The following is a 15525-nucleotide window of genomic DNA, read 5'->3' as shown; positions in this document are numbered from 1 at the left end:
GTGGAGTTTCGCCGTCTTGTCTGTCCCTGGTTCTCAGTGTCTCTCTCTCTTTCAGCCCTGTCTGTCAGTGTCTCTCTCCTCCTCCTCTCTGTCCTGTGGTGTCCAGTCAGTGTGTCTCTCTCCTCCTCCTCTCTGTCCTGTGGTGTCCAGGCAGTGTGTCTCTCTCCTCCTCCTCTCAGTCCTGTGGTGTCCAGGCAGTGTGTCTCTCTCCTCCTCCTCCTCTCTGTCCTGTGGTGTCCAGTGGGTCAGTATTAGTGGGCTACACCCAGGCTTACTCACTGCGAGTGTAATCTCAGCAGAGTCTCTGTGCTCTTGGGACACTTGACTCACCTGTCTCTCTCTTTCTCTCCCTGTGCTGTCCCTCTCCTGCCCCCTCTCTCCCTCCTCGGACTCCAGCTGGAGGAGGTCCAATCAGCACCTCCTGTGAGACAGAAGAAAAAGAAGGTGGGTAATGCTCTGATCCTCTCTTTACTCCTGTCCAGTGTCCAGTCAGTGTCCAGTCAGGGTGTCTGTATGAACCCCTCTCTCTCTCAGTGCAGTGTTCATGTCCTGGAGTGTCCAGTCAGTGTGTTTGTATGAACCCCTCTCTCTCTCAGTGCAGTGTTCATGTCCTGGGGTGTCCAGTTTGACTCTGAACGTGACCCTCCTGTCTCTGCTTCAGAAGCGCTGTTGCGTCTTTTTGAAGTCCCTGAGCTGCGTGTCAGTGGAGACAGAAGATCAGGACGAGCCGATGGAGGCAGCGGAGACCGTAGCTCAGGAGAGGAAGAGCGAGGGAGAGGAGGAGCAGGCTGCCGGCAAGGACAAGAAGAGGAAGAGGAGGTGCAGGTAAGCAGACAGGGGGGCGCCGCCCGGTCATGTCTGTGATTCAAGGAGGAGTCTCCTCTTGCTGTTTGATGTCATGGTGACGTCAGTGTCTATGTCCCTAACACCTGCAATAACAATATTCTTTCCAGGTTCCTTTCCTGGTTCTGTGCCTGCTAAGATCTGGACTGGACTGCACTGGACCGGACCTGAGGGACACCAGACGACTGTACTGGAGCCTAGGGACACCAGGCTGGACTGGACCGGAGCTGAGAGACACCAAATTGGACTGGACAGGAGCTGAGGGACCCCAGACTATGCTGGACCGAAGCTGAGGGACCCCAGTCTGTGCTGGACCGAAGCTGAGGGACCCCAGTCTGTGCTGGGCCGAAGCTGAGGGACACCAGACTGTGCTGGACCGAAGCTGAGGGACCCCAGTCTGTGCTGAACCAAAGCTGAGGGACCCCAGACTGTGCTGGACTGAAGCTGAGGGACCCCAGACTGGACTGGACCGAAGCTGAGGGACACCAGACTGGACTGGACTGGAGCTGAGGGGCCCAAGACTGGACTGGACTGGAGCTGAGGGGCCCCAGTCTGGATTGGACTGAAGCTGAGGGACCCCAGACTGTGCTGGACCGAAGCTGAGGGACCCCAGTCTGGACCTAAGCTGAGGGACCCCAGTCTGTGCTGGACCGAACCTGAGGGACCCCAGACTGTGCTGGACCGAAGCTGAGGGACCCCAGTCTGGACTGCACTGGAGCTGAGGGACACCAGACTGGACTGGAGCTGAGGGGCCCCAGACTGGACTGGACTGGAGCTGAGGGACACCAGACTGGATTGGACTGGAGCTGAGGGACACCAGACTGGACTGGACTTTTGTTAAGCATCAATAAACAATTTAAAAAAAAAATCTGTTTAGCTTTTGGTTTGTTCCCTCCCCCCCCCCCAAGGTTGCTGCTGGGAGAGGTGTGAGTGGGGCCAGCAGGGGGCGCTCTCACCCTGCGGTCTGTGTGGGTCCTGATGCCCCAGTATAGTGAGGGGGGACACTGGACTGTACACAGGCGCTGTCCTTCTGATGAGACGTCAAACCGAGGTCCTGACTCTCTGTGCTCATTAACAATCCCGGGGTGTCTCTGGAGAAGAGTAGGGGTGTTACCCCAGTGTCCTGGCCTGACTCCCCCCTGGTCTTGACCCATCATGGCCTCCTAATCACCCCCCCTCTCTGAACTGGCTCCATCCCTCTGCTCTCCTCCCCACTGGGAGCTGCTGTGTGCTGAGCGGACTGGAGCATCATCCAGGTGGGGGCTCCACACTGAGGGGGGCTGGAGGGGATCCCCCTGACCTGGGAAGAGCTCTGAGGGGAGGGTCCAGACTTATTAATTATTATTATTATTCGTGCTGCACTGGGCTTCAGTCCTGGTAGTGAGAGGGGGATCTGTGATCAGTACAGATACTTATGACTGTATAATAATACACGATAGAAATGGAAAACAGGGTAGCGCTGTAGTCCCTTCGAAACGTTTTGAACTGCCAGAAGAAGTTTTCACAACCCGGACTCGTGAAGGTACAGGTCTTCTCCCTTCGTCCGGAGTAAGGTGAGAGGTCACCCCCTCGGGGCGCAGTATCCCCGATGCACCCCCCCACCACCACCCAAAACGACACACACTTCTGTGACGATTGGGAGACCCCGGTTCGACCAGCCCCTGCGGTGGAGGAAACGGCCCGCTGGAGAGAACACGCAGACTCCACACAGAAGGGTCACCTCGGCATTAATTCCAACAGCAAAACAACACCAGAGAGAAACGGTCTCCGAAAGATAAGCGCACACCGGGAAAAACACGAAGGGGTCATTACAAATGGGAATAGGAGTTCTTTTTTTCTTTTCCGGACGTCAGTTGTATAGTGTCCTGGTGATTTCTCCCGTTTCGAACGGAGTTTAATGTCGCGTTTCTACTTTATTAGAGAGAGGCACTGAACTTTGGGGAACGTGACATCCACCCAGTATTACTAGTAGGTTGATAAATATAAATGTTCTTTTTCCCCCCGTATGATACCTCGCGAAATATAACGATGGCCAACTCCTTAAGTCGAAATTTAAACCCTTCTCACGCTACAAGACAGTCCGTCAACATCGCCGCGGCCCGAAGCGCGACCTTCGGTATGACGTTGGCGGAAGGGGGTAGGGTAAGTACGTCACAGCCGGGGGAAGCCCCTATCACGTGAGAGGGGTGCGGCGGGCGACGAGCCCCCGGGGGCGAAGAGAAGTTGATTTGCGTGGGGTGTGGAAACACTACACGACCGGGCAAGCGAGCCGTTTTTTTTTTGTTTTGTTTTTTCCAGAACATCAGAACAACCGCAGAGATGACCATCGATCCACCTCCAGACGTTTCCTTTTTTGTCCTCTTTGGCCCCCAAAATAAATAAAAAAACTGGGATCCATCGTGGCGTTGCCAAATTAAAACGTCAACCACTTTTCGGGCTTTCGTGCTGTCCATGATGAAACCGTCATGGTTGTGTAAGCATACGTTACGTCACAGACCGGCGGCGCTCGGACGTGAGGAGTCGTTATGTTTTTGAAATGGCACGTCAGACAAGATCTCTGACAAGATCTCCGAAAAACCCAAACCTGTAAGATTCAATTTCAATTCAGTTTTTTATATAGCGCCTTTCACAACAAGAATGCCCCAAGGCCCCGAACAAAGGAGTTGTTCCACACCCCCGCCACCCTCTGTGTACAGTAGAGCCCCCTGTACTGACTGGAGGAGCTCACCCAGCTGTGTCTGGAGAGAAGCCGGGGTATCGGCTTCAACCACAGGGCTGGGCGGCTTGTTCCCCACCCCCACCCCCTTCTGTGTACAGAAGAGCCTCCTGTCCTGACTCCAGTAGGAAATGTCACCTGGAGGCAACACACCGGCTTCTTTTAACAGATCACCTCGGGAATCGGGAACAACGGAGCTGTGTGCGGCCGTCTGTACGGAGGGGTTCAGCGCGGGGGGGCTCCGGGCTCGGGTCTGGACCCGGGGGGGGGACTGTCTGTGTGGAGTCTGCATGTTCTCCCTGTGTTCTTCGGGTCCAAAGACAGGCTTTTGGGCTAATTGGCTTCTGGGAAAACTGGCCCTGGTGTGTGTGTGTCCTATGATGGAGTGCTGTCCTGTCCAGGGTGTGTGAGTGAGTGTGTGTTTGTCATGTGATGGACTGGTTCCTGTCCAGGGTGTGTGAGTGTGTGTGTCTGAGTGTCCTGTGAGGGACTGGTGTCCTATCCAGGTTGTGTGTGTGTGTCCTGTGAGGGACTGGTGTCCTGTTCAGGGTGTGTGAGTGTGTGTGTGTGTCCTGTGAGTGACTGGTGTCCTGTCCAGGGTGTGTGAGTGTGTGTGTGTCCTGTGATGGACTGGTGTCCTGTCCAGGGTGTGTGAGTGAGTGTGTGTGTGTCCTGTGATGGACTGGTGTCCTGTCCAGGGTGTGTGAGTGTGTGTGTCTGTGTGTCCTGTGATGGACAGATGGTACCAAGCCTGGACACCCATGAGACACTGGCTTCCTCAGAAGACTCTCACGGAGGGCACACTGTCCCTAACCCGGGTCCAGAAGAAACTACAGTGATCTATAATTCCTGCGCCTCGGAAGGGTTTATGACGTCTATGTCCGGCGCCCGCGCCCGTGGACCGGCGGTTTGGCGTCGCGCTCCGCAGCTCGAGCTTCGGTGCGAGGCAGGGCGGGAGGGAGCCGATGTGGCCTCGGCGCCATCTTTGCTGGTGAGTCAATTGTGACCGTTGCGGTACAATAAACCATCAATAAACCTTTTCCCACCCCGTCCAGTATTTCTGTCGCGGCCCACGTCCCTTACAATCGACAAACTATAAAAAAAACAGTAGCCCTTCGCAACATTACACGCCATTTTTTTTATTTTAAACGTCCGCTAGATACGCAGGTGGCTCGATACCTGTCTTATCCTCGCCGGCGTCTTTATACCGGCAAGTGAATTTTATTTGGGGTCCCTCAGAATTGTGACAGAAATGTCAGTGAACCACAATAAAAAACGAAACTTTTTTTTTAAAGGCGGTGAATGGATTTTTTGAGTAACCGTGTAGCGACTAACGTAAGGAAAAAAAGTTGTCTTTCCCTACGAAGACGTTTTGGTACAGGACTTTCTTTAAATATCAGTTGTGCATAGCGTTTTACAAAAAGTTGATGATGATCTTGGAGATAATTGCAAAGGAAAATTGAGATAACTACCAAAACATTACGTGTGAAACGACAGGACAGAACTTTGAACCCACAAAGAAACAAAGGTATGAAATATTGCCTCGTCATGGGGGGTTGATAATTGTAGTAAGTGTTCCTAATTTTCGTAAAGAAATGTATATTATGGGAGTCACACGTGAGATTTAGTGTATATACGTTTCATATTGTGCATATATACGGGGTTAAAAAGTGGAATGAGTATGATTATAAACTCGTGTGTCCTATAATCAGATAATTTTTGAACAAGCTTTGATTAGACAGGTGAAAAACAACATCAGATCCTTTATTTTAATATATTCTCACGTCTGAATATCAGCTTCTCCCCTCTGGCCAACATTTCAGGGCTCCCAGGTGTAGATCCCAAATTGAAACAAATATTAATTTGTTACCCAGTTAAACAGTTAATAGAAGTGAGTGACCAGGGTAAATAAAGGTGGGTCAGTGTAAACTGTTTATTCTGGACCAGACTTCGTCATGTGTGATATGTCATGACTTCTTATATTAAGTTTTATCTTTATATTTAGTTCTACATGTGTAATAGATGCGATGTGTGTCCATAAAAAGGTTTCTCCAGGGGAAAATCAAGTTCGTTTTAAAACCGTGTTTCCTTTTAAGGGTACGTTTGCATTCCAAGTGTGGGGTTTTTGCCTTTTTGTATTTTTGCTGAGACAAGTTGCCTTTCTTATACGCGGAGGGATCTGCTCGTGAGATGTCCGCTTGCTCCATTTCTGAGCTCAGTATAAGGTGTAGAAAGCATGACTGTCATCATAACCCGCATCTCACCCAGGTGTGGAATAATGTTGTGACTATTGCTTCAGCAATAACATGCTGATTGCATGTTTCTAGATGGGTATAACAGAGATCTCAACTACTGAGGGGCCTTATTAATAAAGTCTCCACAGCCGAAGCGCTGTGTCTCTTTTCAGCTGGCGATAAACCTTTCCTCGATCCTTTGCGGACTTGTTAAACTGTTCCTGATCAGAATAAAAAACGCTCACGCTAATACACAAGCACCCGTGTCTCGCCAAAGCTGACAAATAAACAGACGGACAAGCCGCACTGCACGTGTGAACAGGGGAATGAGCGAGCGAGCGGGGATAGGGCGCCTCCTGCGCTTAAAAGCTTACAGCACCTGGTATTCCCAGGCGGTCTCCCATCCAAGTACTAACCAGGCCCATCCCTGTTTAGCTTCCGAGATCAGATGAGATCAGGCGTGCTCAAGGGGGTGTGGCCGCAAGCGAGAGCAAGGCTCGCTGGCACCCTTCTTATTGAGAGGACAGCTCCGTCACCTCTTTTATGACGCTGCTTTTTTTCCCTTGCGTTTTTCTCTTCTTCCCACGTTCTCTCTCTTCACTGCCTTCGTCCCCGCTCTATTTCACTTCAGCCTTTCACTCTTGCTTCCTTCCAATGAGGACGGAGCTGCGGGAGAAAGGGCGTTATAGAGGATCGCTGTGGAGAGCTGCTGCTGTGCTTTGACATCTGAGCTCTGTGGAAAACGATCTCAATACAATTCTGAAAAACGCGACTCTCCGAACGCCAGCCGAACAAGTCTCCACAGCCGAAGCGCTGTGTCTCTTTTCAGCTGGCGATAAACCTTTCCTCGATCCTTTGCGGACTTGTAAAACTGTTCCTGATCAGAATAAAAAACGCTCACGCTAATACACAAGCACCCGTGTCTCGCCAAAGCTGACAAATAAACAGACGGACAAGCCGCACTGCACGTGTGAACAGGGGAATGAGCGAGCGAGCGGGGATAGGGCGCCTCCTGCGCTTAAAAGCTTACAGCACCTGGTATTCCCAGGCGGTCTCCCATCCAAGTACTAACCAGGCCCATCCCTGTTTAGCTTCCGGGATCAGACGAGATCAGGCGTGCTCAAGGGGGTGTGGCCATAAGCACGAGCAAGGCTCGCTGGCACCCTTCTTATTGAGAGGACAGCTCCGTCACCTCTTTTACGACGCTGCTTTTTTTCCCTTGCGTTTTTCTCTTCTTCCCACGTTCTCTCTCTTCACTGCCTTCGTCCCCGCTCTATTTCACTTCAGCCTTTCACTCTTGCTTCCTTCCAATGAGGACGGAGCTGCGGGAGAAAGGGCGCTATAGAGGATCGCTGTGGAGAGCTGCTGCTGTGCTTTGACATCTGAGCTCTGTGGAAAACGATCTCAATACAATTCTGAAAAACGCGACTCTCCGAACGCCAACCGAACAAGTCTCCACAGCCGAAGCGCTGTGTCTCTTTTCAGCTGGCGATAAACCTTTCCTCGATCCTTTGCGGACTTGTTAAACTGTTCATGATCAGAATAAAAAACGCTCACGCTAATACACAAGCACCCGTGTCTCGCCAAAGCTGACAAATAAACAGACGGACAAGCCGCACTGCACGTGTGAACAGGGGAATGAGCGAGCGAGCGGGGATAGGGCGCCTCCTGCGCTTAAAAGCTTACAGCACCTGGTATTCCCAGGCGGTCTCCCATCCAAGTACTAACCAGGCCCATCCCTGTTTAGCTTCCGAAATCAAACGAGATCAGGCGTGCTCAAGGGGGTGTGGCCGTAAGCGAGAGCAAGGGTCGCTGGCACCCTTCTTATTGAGAGGACAGCTCCGTCACCTCTTTTACGACGCTGCTTTTTTTCCCTTGCGTTTTTCTCTTCTTCCCACGTTCTCTCTCTTCACTGCCTTCGTCCCCGCTCTATTTCACTTCAGCCTTTCACTCTTGCTTCCTTCCAATGAGGACGGAGCTGCGGGAGAAAGGGCGCTATAGAGGATCGCTGTGGAGAGCTGCTGCTGTGCTTTGACATCTGAGCTCTGTTGAAAACGATCTCAATACAATTCTGAAAAACGCGACTCTCCGAACGCCAGCCGAACAAGTCTCCACAGCCGAAGCGCTGTGTCTCTTTTCAGCTGGCGATAAACCTTTCCTCGATCCTTTGCGGACTTGTTAAACTGTTCATGATCAGAATAAAAAACGCTCACGCTAATACACAAGCACCCGCGTCTCGCCAAAGCTGACAAATAAACAGACGGACAAGCCGCACTGCACGTGTGAACAGGGGAATGAGCGAGCGAGCGGGGATAGGGCGCCTCCTGCGCTTAAAAGCTTACAGCACCTGGTATTCCCAGGCGGTCTCCCATCCAAGTACTAACCAGGACCATCCTTGTTTAGCTTCCGAGATCAGACGAGATCAGGCGTGCTCAAGGGGGTGAGGCCGTAAGCGAGAGCAAGGCTCGCTGGCACCCTTCTTATTGAGAGGACAGCTCCGTCACCTCTTTTACGACGCTGCTTTTTTTCCCTTGCGTTTTTCTCTTCTTCCCACGTTCTCTCTCTTCACTGCCTTCGTCCCCGCTCTATTTCACTTCAGCCTTTCACTCTTGCTTCCTTCCAATGAGGACGGAGCTGCGGGAGAAAGGGCGCTATAGAGGATCGCTGTGGAGAGCTGCTGCTGTGCTTTGACATCTGAGCTCTGTGGAAAACGATCTCAATACAATTCTGAAAAACGCGACTCTCCGAACGCCAGCCGAACAAGTCTCCACAGCCTAAGCGCTGTGTCTCTTTTCAGCTGGCGATAAACCTTTCCTCGATCCTTTGCGGACTTGTAAAACTGTTCATGATCAGAATAAAAAACGCTCACGCTAATCTAATACACAAGCACCCGTGTCTCGCCAAAGCTGACAAATAAACAGACGGACAAGCCGCACTGCACGTGTGAACAGGGGAATGAGCGAGCGAGCGGGGATAGGGCGCCTCCTGCGCTTAAAAGCTTACAGCACCTGGTATTCCCAGGCGGTCTCCCATCCAAGTACTAACCAGGCCCATCCCTGTTTAGCTTCCGAGATCAGAGAGATCAGGCGTGCTCAAGGGGGTGTGGCAGTAAGCGAGAGCAAGGCTCGCTGGCACCCTTCTTATTGAGAGGACAGCTCCGTCACCTCTTTGACGACGCTGCTTTTTTTCCCTTGCGTTTTTCTCTTCTTCCCACGTTCTCTCTCTTCACTGCCTTCGTCCCCGCTCTATTTCACTTCAGCCTTTCACTCTTGCTTCCTTCCAATGAGGACGGAGCAGCGGGAGAAAGGGCGCTATAGAGGATCGCTGTGGAGAGCTGCTGCTGTGCTTTGACATCTGAGCTCTGTTGAAAACGATCTCAATACAATTCTGAAAAACGCGACTCTCCGAACGCCAGCCGAACAAGTCTCCACAGCCGAAGCGCTGTGTCTCTTTTCAGCTGGCGATAAACCTTTCCTCGATCCTTTGCGGACTTGTTAAACTGTTCCTGATCAGAATAAAAAACGCTCACGCTAATACACAAGCACCCGTGTCTCGCCAAAGCTGACAAATAAACAGACGGACAAGCCGCACTGCACGTGTGAACAGGGGAATGAGCGAGCGAGCGGGGATGGGGCGCCTCCTGCGCTTAAAAGCTTACAGCACCTGGTATTCCCAGGCGGTCTCCCATCCAAGTACTAACCAGGCCCATTCCTGTTTAGCTTCCGAGATCAGACGAGATCAGGCGTGCTCAAGGGGGTGTGGCCGTAAGCGAGAGCAAGGCTCGCTGGCACCCTTCTTATTGAGAGGACAGCTCCGTCACCTCTTTTACGACGCTGCTTTTTTTCCCTTGCGTTTTTCTCTTCTTCCCACGTTCTCTCTCTTCCCTGCCTTCGTCCCCGCTCTATTTCACTTCAGCCTTTCACTCTTGCTTCCTTCCAATGAGGACGGAGCTGCGGGAGAAAGGGCGCTATAGAGGATCGCTGTGGAGAGCTGCTGCTGTGCTTTGACATCTGAGTTCTGTGGAAAACGATCTCAATACAATTCTGAAAAACGCGACTCTCCGAACGCCAGCCGAACAAGTCTCCACAGCCGAAGCGCTGTGTCTCTTTTCAGCTGGCGATAAACCTTTCCTCGATCTTTTGCGGACTTGTAAAACTGTTCCTGATCAGAATAAAAAACGCTCACGCTAATACACAAGCACCCGTGTCTCGCCAAAGCTGACAAATAAACAGACGGACAAGCCGCACTGCACGTGTGAACAGGGGAGTGAGCGAGCGAGCGGGGATAGGGCGCCTCCTGCGCTTAAAAGCTTTCTGAATTCTGAGTACGTACGGGATCCTCGGCCTTGCGCTTATAACAAAGTCCAAGTCCCTTTGCAGACAACAGCAGTTGTCACATGATTGTCTCTGAGGATGTGCGACAATGGCCAAGGAGAGCCCCGATCTGAGCTTGCGCTCACTTTTTGACCAAGACACAGGTGTGTGCTGATTGGTTGAGAGTTTGGCGGGCATTGGAGACCCACGTGGTATTACCACGCCCTGCGTGAGATATGAGTCACTTACTCTTGACACTTAGGAATGCAGTCCAGATGTCCATTTGGCACTCCCTAGACAGATAGGCGCCAATGGATGACCATTGATCATGATAGCCAGGCTTAGCTAAGTGCATCCCCATCTGGGAGCTGTCCCTTATCAAAAGAAAACATCTTAAATCAGCCTGCATGAATACTTTCTCTGTGGCTGCACCACAGAGATGGAAGGTGAGATGGGGCCTCATTTAGGACAGCATACCACCGCTTAATTCTGTCTTATTAACAAGCATTGCCGCTACAACGGCATCTCTCCTGTCAAACTTCCTCCTGACTTGTTTGACAGGATCTGGGCCGTGGTGAACAGTGGGAAAGACGCCCTGTGGAGAGTGAGGAACATGGGGCTGTTCAAAGGCATCGAGGTCCCAGTCAAGGCAGCAGGTAGCCTGGCCCTGTTCATCACCCAAGAGAACTATTACCTCAGAGATCTGTGGAGAGAAAAGAGTGAGGAAGCAGAAAATCTGTGGGAAATAGAGAGCATAGGTCAATATCTCAAGAAACTGTGAAAAACATTATCATGTTTAAGTAAAGAATGTGATTTACACCAGAAAAAAAAAATTGTTGCTATGTAACTGGTACCGTGTCAAAATGTAATGAGATGTGATCATATATACTGTTTTAAGTATGTATATTAATGTAAAGCTTTCTAATTTGTGATGTCCTGTATTTTTTTGTGAAAAGAAAATAAAGTTCTTAAAAAATCGATTCACCCAGGGCGAGGCTCGGCCATTGCACTCCGGCTGTGCTGACCCCTGCGAATTCCCCAAATGTGGGAATCTCGACTGCATTATTTCTGGTAGTGGGGGACTGCGTTCGCGCTCTCCCCTGATGTGCTTGGTCCAATATCGGATACAGAAGAGCTATGACACCACGTGCTGCGATAGGATCCCAGTTCGAAAGCCACTGCTGGTTCCCAGTTTCTTTTAGTTAGAGGTCCGGAGAAGCATTTCAAGCTGGTTACACTACTCCTTCCGGACATTCATTCCCTTTTCAAAGTCAGTCGTTTTGCTGTAGTCTGCATTATTAAGGCCAATTTATTTGGTCATGGGGGCCTCGGTACTGTATGCTAATTCTCAAGACAGTTTCACCCGTTTTCTGATTGCTAGGTTCTGTACCAGTGCAGACATGTCAAACAGTGAATGGCTGTACCTCTATTGTATCCCTGCTCAATGAATGAAATCAGTAATAAATGAATATATGTATAGTTACACGAAAAACAAGTGGTTTATCGACTCATCTTCATTTGCAGATTTAGAGGCAGCTTCGATATTCGTTTTACAAACGGGTTTTTTTTTATATGGGTCAAACACATGCCATAGCAACAAAACATCTCTAGAGATGAGGCTATAGATCACCTTTCCATCCTCCAGGTTTTCCTCCCAAAGCCTAAGGCACCAACGGTGACCCCTGCTGGCCGAGAGAGCAAAAGCTTGCAGCACCTGGTAATCCCAGACAGTCTCCCATCCAAGTACTAACCAGGCCCAACTCCGCTTAGCTTTCGAGATCAGACGAAATCAGGCACATTCAGGGTGGTGTGGCCGCAAGCGAAAGCCATGGCGCCTGACTCGCTACTTGAAGCTGTGTGTGGCTGGGGCTCTGTGCCCCCCGAGCGGGACTGAAGGATCGTTCGTGTGCAACTCTTTGGAAAGGAGCTTCTTTCCAAATCGCATTGCGTACCTGGATGTTGGCGAATGTGCTCCCTTGTGTTGGCTTGTCCCGCACTGGAGGAGAACAAACAAACTGCAAGGAGGAGCACAAGGCAAGTCTTCACAAGACAAAAACCTCCAGTGCACAGCACTCTGAAAACATTTCTGGGCTGTCGCGTGTTTATTTCAGCACATAAAGCGCAACAGTCCAACACGTCGGCCGGGCGCGCGGCGCCTCCGCCCTCTTGTGGCCTTGCGGCGTCAGAGCAAGAGGCTCCTTCTCGCTGCCTTTCCGCTGTGTTGCAGAGCCCCGAGAGGGAACCTGGAGCGCACACTTTGTGGGGGGCGGGGGACCGCGTTCGCGCTCTGCCCCCGGTCTCTTGCGCGAGTACTAAATCTCACGGCGCCAGCAAGCGGCCAGGAGACAAGTACAATATCGCGGGACAGGGGGGCCTTGTCATTGATTGTTACATATGAGACGGGGATTAGGAGGAGACTCCGACTGATTGGTAAAGGGGAACACTAACACCAGAGTGACACCCCCGACGTCTCTTTTTGAGAGATTTCTTAATGGCCATGGAGGGTCGGGACCTCAGTTTTACGCCTTCCCCGAAGGACGGCGCCTGTTTGTGCAGCAGAGTGTCGCCATCAGGATGCTGGGGCATAAGAAAGCCACACAGACCGCAGGGTGAGCGCTCCCTACTGGTCCTAGTCACACCTCTTGCAGGAGCAGTAGCAACCTGAGCTTTTCCGGGGGGAATCTCCCATCCGGGTGCCGGCTAGGCTCACACCTGCTGGGCTGCCGTGGGTGAGCCCAGTCAAGAGTCGCAGGGTGAGATCTAGTCATCGGGGAGAAACGATACAAGCGAAGGATTACTCGGCTCCCAGCACTTGAAAAGACCGACAAATGACTCTTTCCCGCTGGAGCTGAATGTACCTGCATGTGTCATGTCGTCTTCTTCCCCCGCCCCGCTGTGTTTGCTGTATTGTCTTTGAAGCCAGACCCCGAGACGAGACGGGCTGTCCTGTGCCCCAATTAACACTTTACAGGTGCCATTCCCCGGCATTGTGGCCATTGTCGGTGGTCACACGCGATAAGATAAGGTGGAGGAGAGCGGGGCATGCCCAGCGCCAGACATTCAAGGAGGGGGCTGTGCGAGGTGAGGTGAGGTGCGACACGCCGGAGCCCCGACGCTGCTAATGCGGAGCACTTGTTGAACTGGCATTGAAAGGACGTGTGCGCACGGAGCGAGCCTTCCCTGCGGCGGAGCGTGGAAACTCTCTCCCCGCGCTGCAGGAGTTGTGTGCGCTGCAGCGGTGCCGAGAGAACAGCACAGAAGACAGCAGGCTCTGGAGAGCGGGTAAGAGATGGAGCCTTGTGGGCAGGCGAGCAGGCCCGTTTTTTGGAAATTGCTGAAAAGGCTCCGGTGTTTGTTCGGTGTGTGGCAGGCGCACGATGCGAGCTTGCGTAGCCGGTCTGGTGTTATGCAAATGAGGCCGAATTGCATCCCGGGACATGCTGCGAATGCGCATGGCGACTGCAGATGTGTAGGAAACGGCGCTTCCTCCTCGCCGCCCGCCGGGGCAGCGGAAAGGCAGCAAGAAGGAGCCACAAGAGGGCGGAGGCTCTGTGCATCTGGCCGACTTGTTCGACTGGTGCTGTTTCTGTTTTGAAATAAAACGCGCCAGCCAAAAAATGTTTTCAGTGTGCTGTGCACTGGAGGTTTTTGTCTTGTGAAGACTTGCCTTGTGCTCTTCCAGTGCGGGACAAGCCAACACAAGGGAGCACGTTCGCGAACATCCAGGCACGCATTGATTTCGAAAGAAGCTCCTTTCCAAAGAATTGCAAATAAACGATCCTCCAGCCCCGCTCAGGGGACACGGAGCCCCCGCCACACAATGCAACGGGAGTATAAATGATGTATCCCGCCAGCCATTCGACGATCATTTTTCATGGGTGAATATGGTTTTCTGGGGGGTTGCAATGTTGGTCTTTATTGGACATTCCTGGTGATTCTGACACGTGTTAAACACTCGCATTTCCTGCAATTATAAAAAGGGTTAAGTTTCGGTTTCGCTGACAAATCGAATCGACTTTCACGGAGAGAAGAAAGGAAACACAATGTTTCGGCTGTGGAGCTTAGTACCGATAACACTGCTGATATTGATGGAGTAGAAACAAGTGATGTATTGGCAGCTTTATCTGGGGCGAGAAGTCCTGGAACAACTACAAAAATGTTAGGATGCAGAGGAAGAAATATTTTCCACCTTACCTCACCCAATCCTGCTGCATTAACGAAGCTGAAGTTGGCTTCTTATTCGGCAGCTTCTTATTCGCGTTTTTCGTTCCACCTTATAAGATGCTACTGTGATGTTATGCCGCCTTTCGCTTGTAGATGGCTCTCTATAGTTATTTTTAAAAATACTAATCCGAGTGGATTACTGGACATAGCCTCAGTAAAGGGGAATATGTACATAATGATTATCCAAATTGCATTTTTGTATGAAACACATTTAAGAAAATCGAAAACCAATTTTCAAAACTCACAATAACACAAACTGGCATGTTAGACGACAAGTAAATAAGACAAAAGCAAACCATTCATTCACTGGCATTTTCTGCATATTTACCACGACCTTGCCTTCTGATTATTAAAAGTCTCAAAATCTTGCATTTTGCAAGAAATGTTAATATAGCAGTCTACAATGGGACATTTAGAACATGGCTTGTGAGAATATGGTTAACCAAAGATGAGCAAAGGGTGATGGCACTTTCTGCTTATTGCTATGACCCTCCCTCCTGATTATTAAATAGTCTCACAATTCTGCCACTGAGGTAATGTGACAAATTATGAAAATCATTAAGTATAAGAAAATTTACTGTACCATTTTTTAAATATGACCTTATGAACATGTAAGGATTAACAGTCAACAAAATAGCACCCCTTCTGCTGATTTACTTTTTCCCTCCTTCCTTGTCACCAGAACATCTTAATATTCCGACACTAAGGTAGGAGAGACAAAATCACTTATCATGTACATTTGTAATTACGACACGTCACTGTTGCATTTCTGCGTTGTGACATGTAATACCCACAGTGGAAATTCATAGTTGTGATTATAGGAATGTTATATATCAGGTGGGTAGCTGCGTCAGCATGCGTAGGCTGCAAAGGAACAAGTAAAGGATTATTCCATGTTGAAAAGAGAAGAAAGGAAACACACTGTTTCGGCTGTGGAGCCTTCTTCAGGTGTGAGAAAGACAGGGCAGTATGCAAAGATTATTATCATTTTATCTTTGCTGATTGCAGTTTATCTTTGATGACAGAATCAAAGACGTTAAGGAATTTTTACACCTAATAAACAGACACTTTTTTTGAACACCCTTATTTACTGTTAACAAAAGAGCTGACACGTATTATGTGTGAAAAAAAGCTGCTAAACAGCTCGACCTGCTGCCCCCTCTGAAAGACACAGTCACTCATAGAATTATTGAAA

The 15525-nt window shown here is 50.5% G+C and overlaps 5 non-coding genes and 3 pseudogenes across 5 annotated transcripts; 1 reads left to right on the top strand and 7 right to left on the bottom strand.

The window, feature by feature from the left end:
• Positions 1-6160: 6160 nt before the first annotated feature.
• LOC138244811 (5S ribosomal RNA) lies at positions 6161-6279 on the bottom strand. Its single transcript, XR_011193426.1, has one exon. It is a non-coding gene; the product is annotated as a 5S ribosomal RNA (ribosomal RNA).
• A 537-nt stretch (positions 6280-6816) lies between these two features.
• Positions 6817-6935, bottom strand: LOC138217765 (5S ribosomal RNA; annotated as a pseudogene).
• Positions 6936-7472: 537 nt separating this feature from the next.
• Positions 7473-7591, bottom strand: LOC138217063 (5S ribosomal RNA). Its single transcript, XR_011180776.1, has one exon. It is a non-coding gene; the product is annotated as a 5S ribosomal RNA (ribosomal RNA).
• A 537-nt stretch (positions 7592-8128) lies between these two features.
• Positions 8129-8247, bottom strand: LOC138217368 (5S ribosomal RNA). Its single transcript, XR_011181080.1, has one exon. It is a non-coding gene; the product is annotated as a 5S ribosomal RNA (ribosomal RNA).
• Positions 8248-8789: 542 nt separating this feature from the next.
• LOC138218591 (5S ribosomal RNA) lies at positions 8790-8907 on the bottom strand (annotated as a pseudogene).
• Positions 8908-9444: 537 nt separating this feature from the next.
• Positions 9445-9563, bottom strand: LOC138216909 (5S ribosomal RNA). Its single transcript, XR_011180622.1, has one exon. It is a non-coding gene; the product is annotated as a 5S ribosomal RNA (ribosomal RNA).
• A 1481-nt stretch (positions 9564-11044) lies between these two features.
• Positions 11045-11209, top strand: LOC138243601 (U1 spliceosomal RNA). The gene has a single exon (XR_011192256.1). It is a non-coding gene; the product is annotated as a U1 spliceosomal RNA (small nuclear RNA).
• Positions 11210-11808: 599 nt separating this feature from the next.
• LOC138218570 (5S ribosomal RNA) lies at positions 11809-11927 on the bottom strand (annotated as a pseudogene).
• Between the last annotated feature and the right edge of the window lie 3598 nt (positions 11928-15525).

Source organism: Lepisosteus oculatus, chromosome 14 (genome assembly GCF_040954835.1).
Source record: "Lepisosteus oculatus isolate fLepOcu1 chromosome 14, fLepOcu1.hap2, whole genome shotgun sequence".
Classification (NCBI taxonomy): domain Eukaryota; kingdom Metazoa; phylum Chordata; class Actinopteri; order Semionotiformes; family Lepisosteidae; genus Lepisosteus; species Lepisosteus oculatus.
The sequence above is the reverse complement of the archived record's forward strand: the minus strand, read 5'-3'. Positions and strand labels throughout refer to the sequence as shown.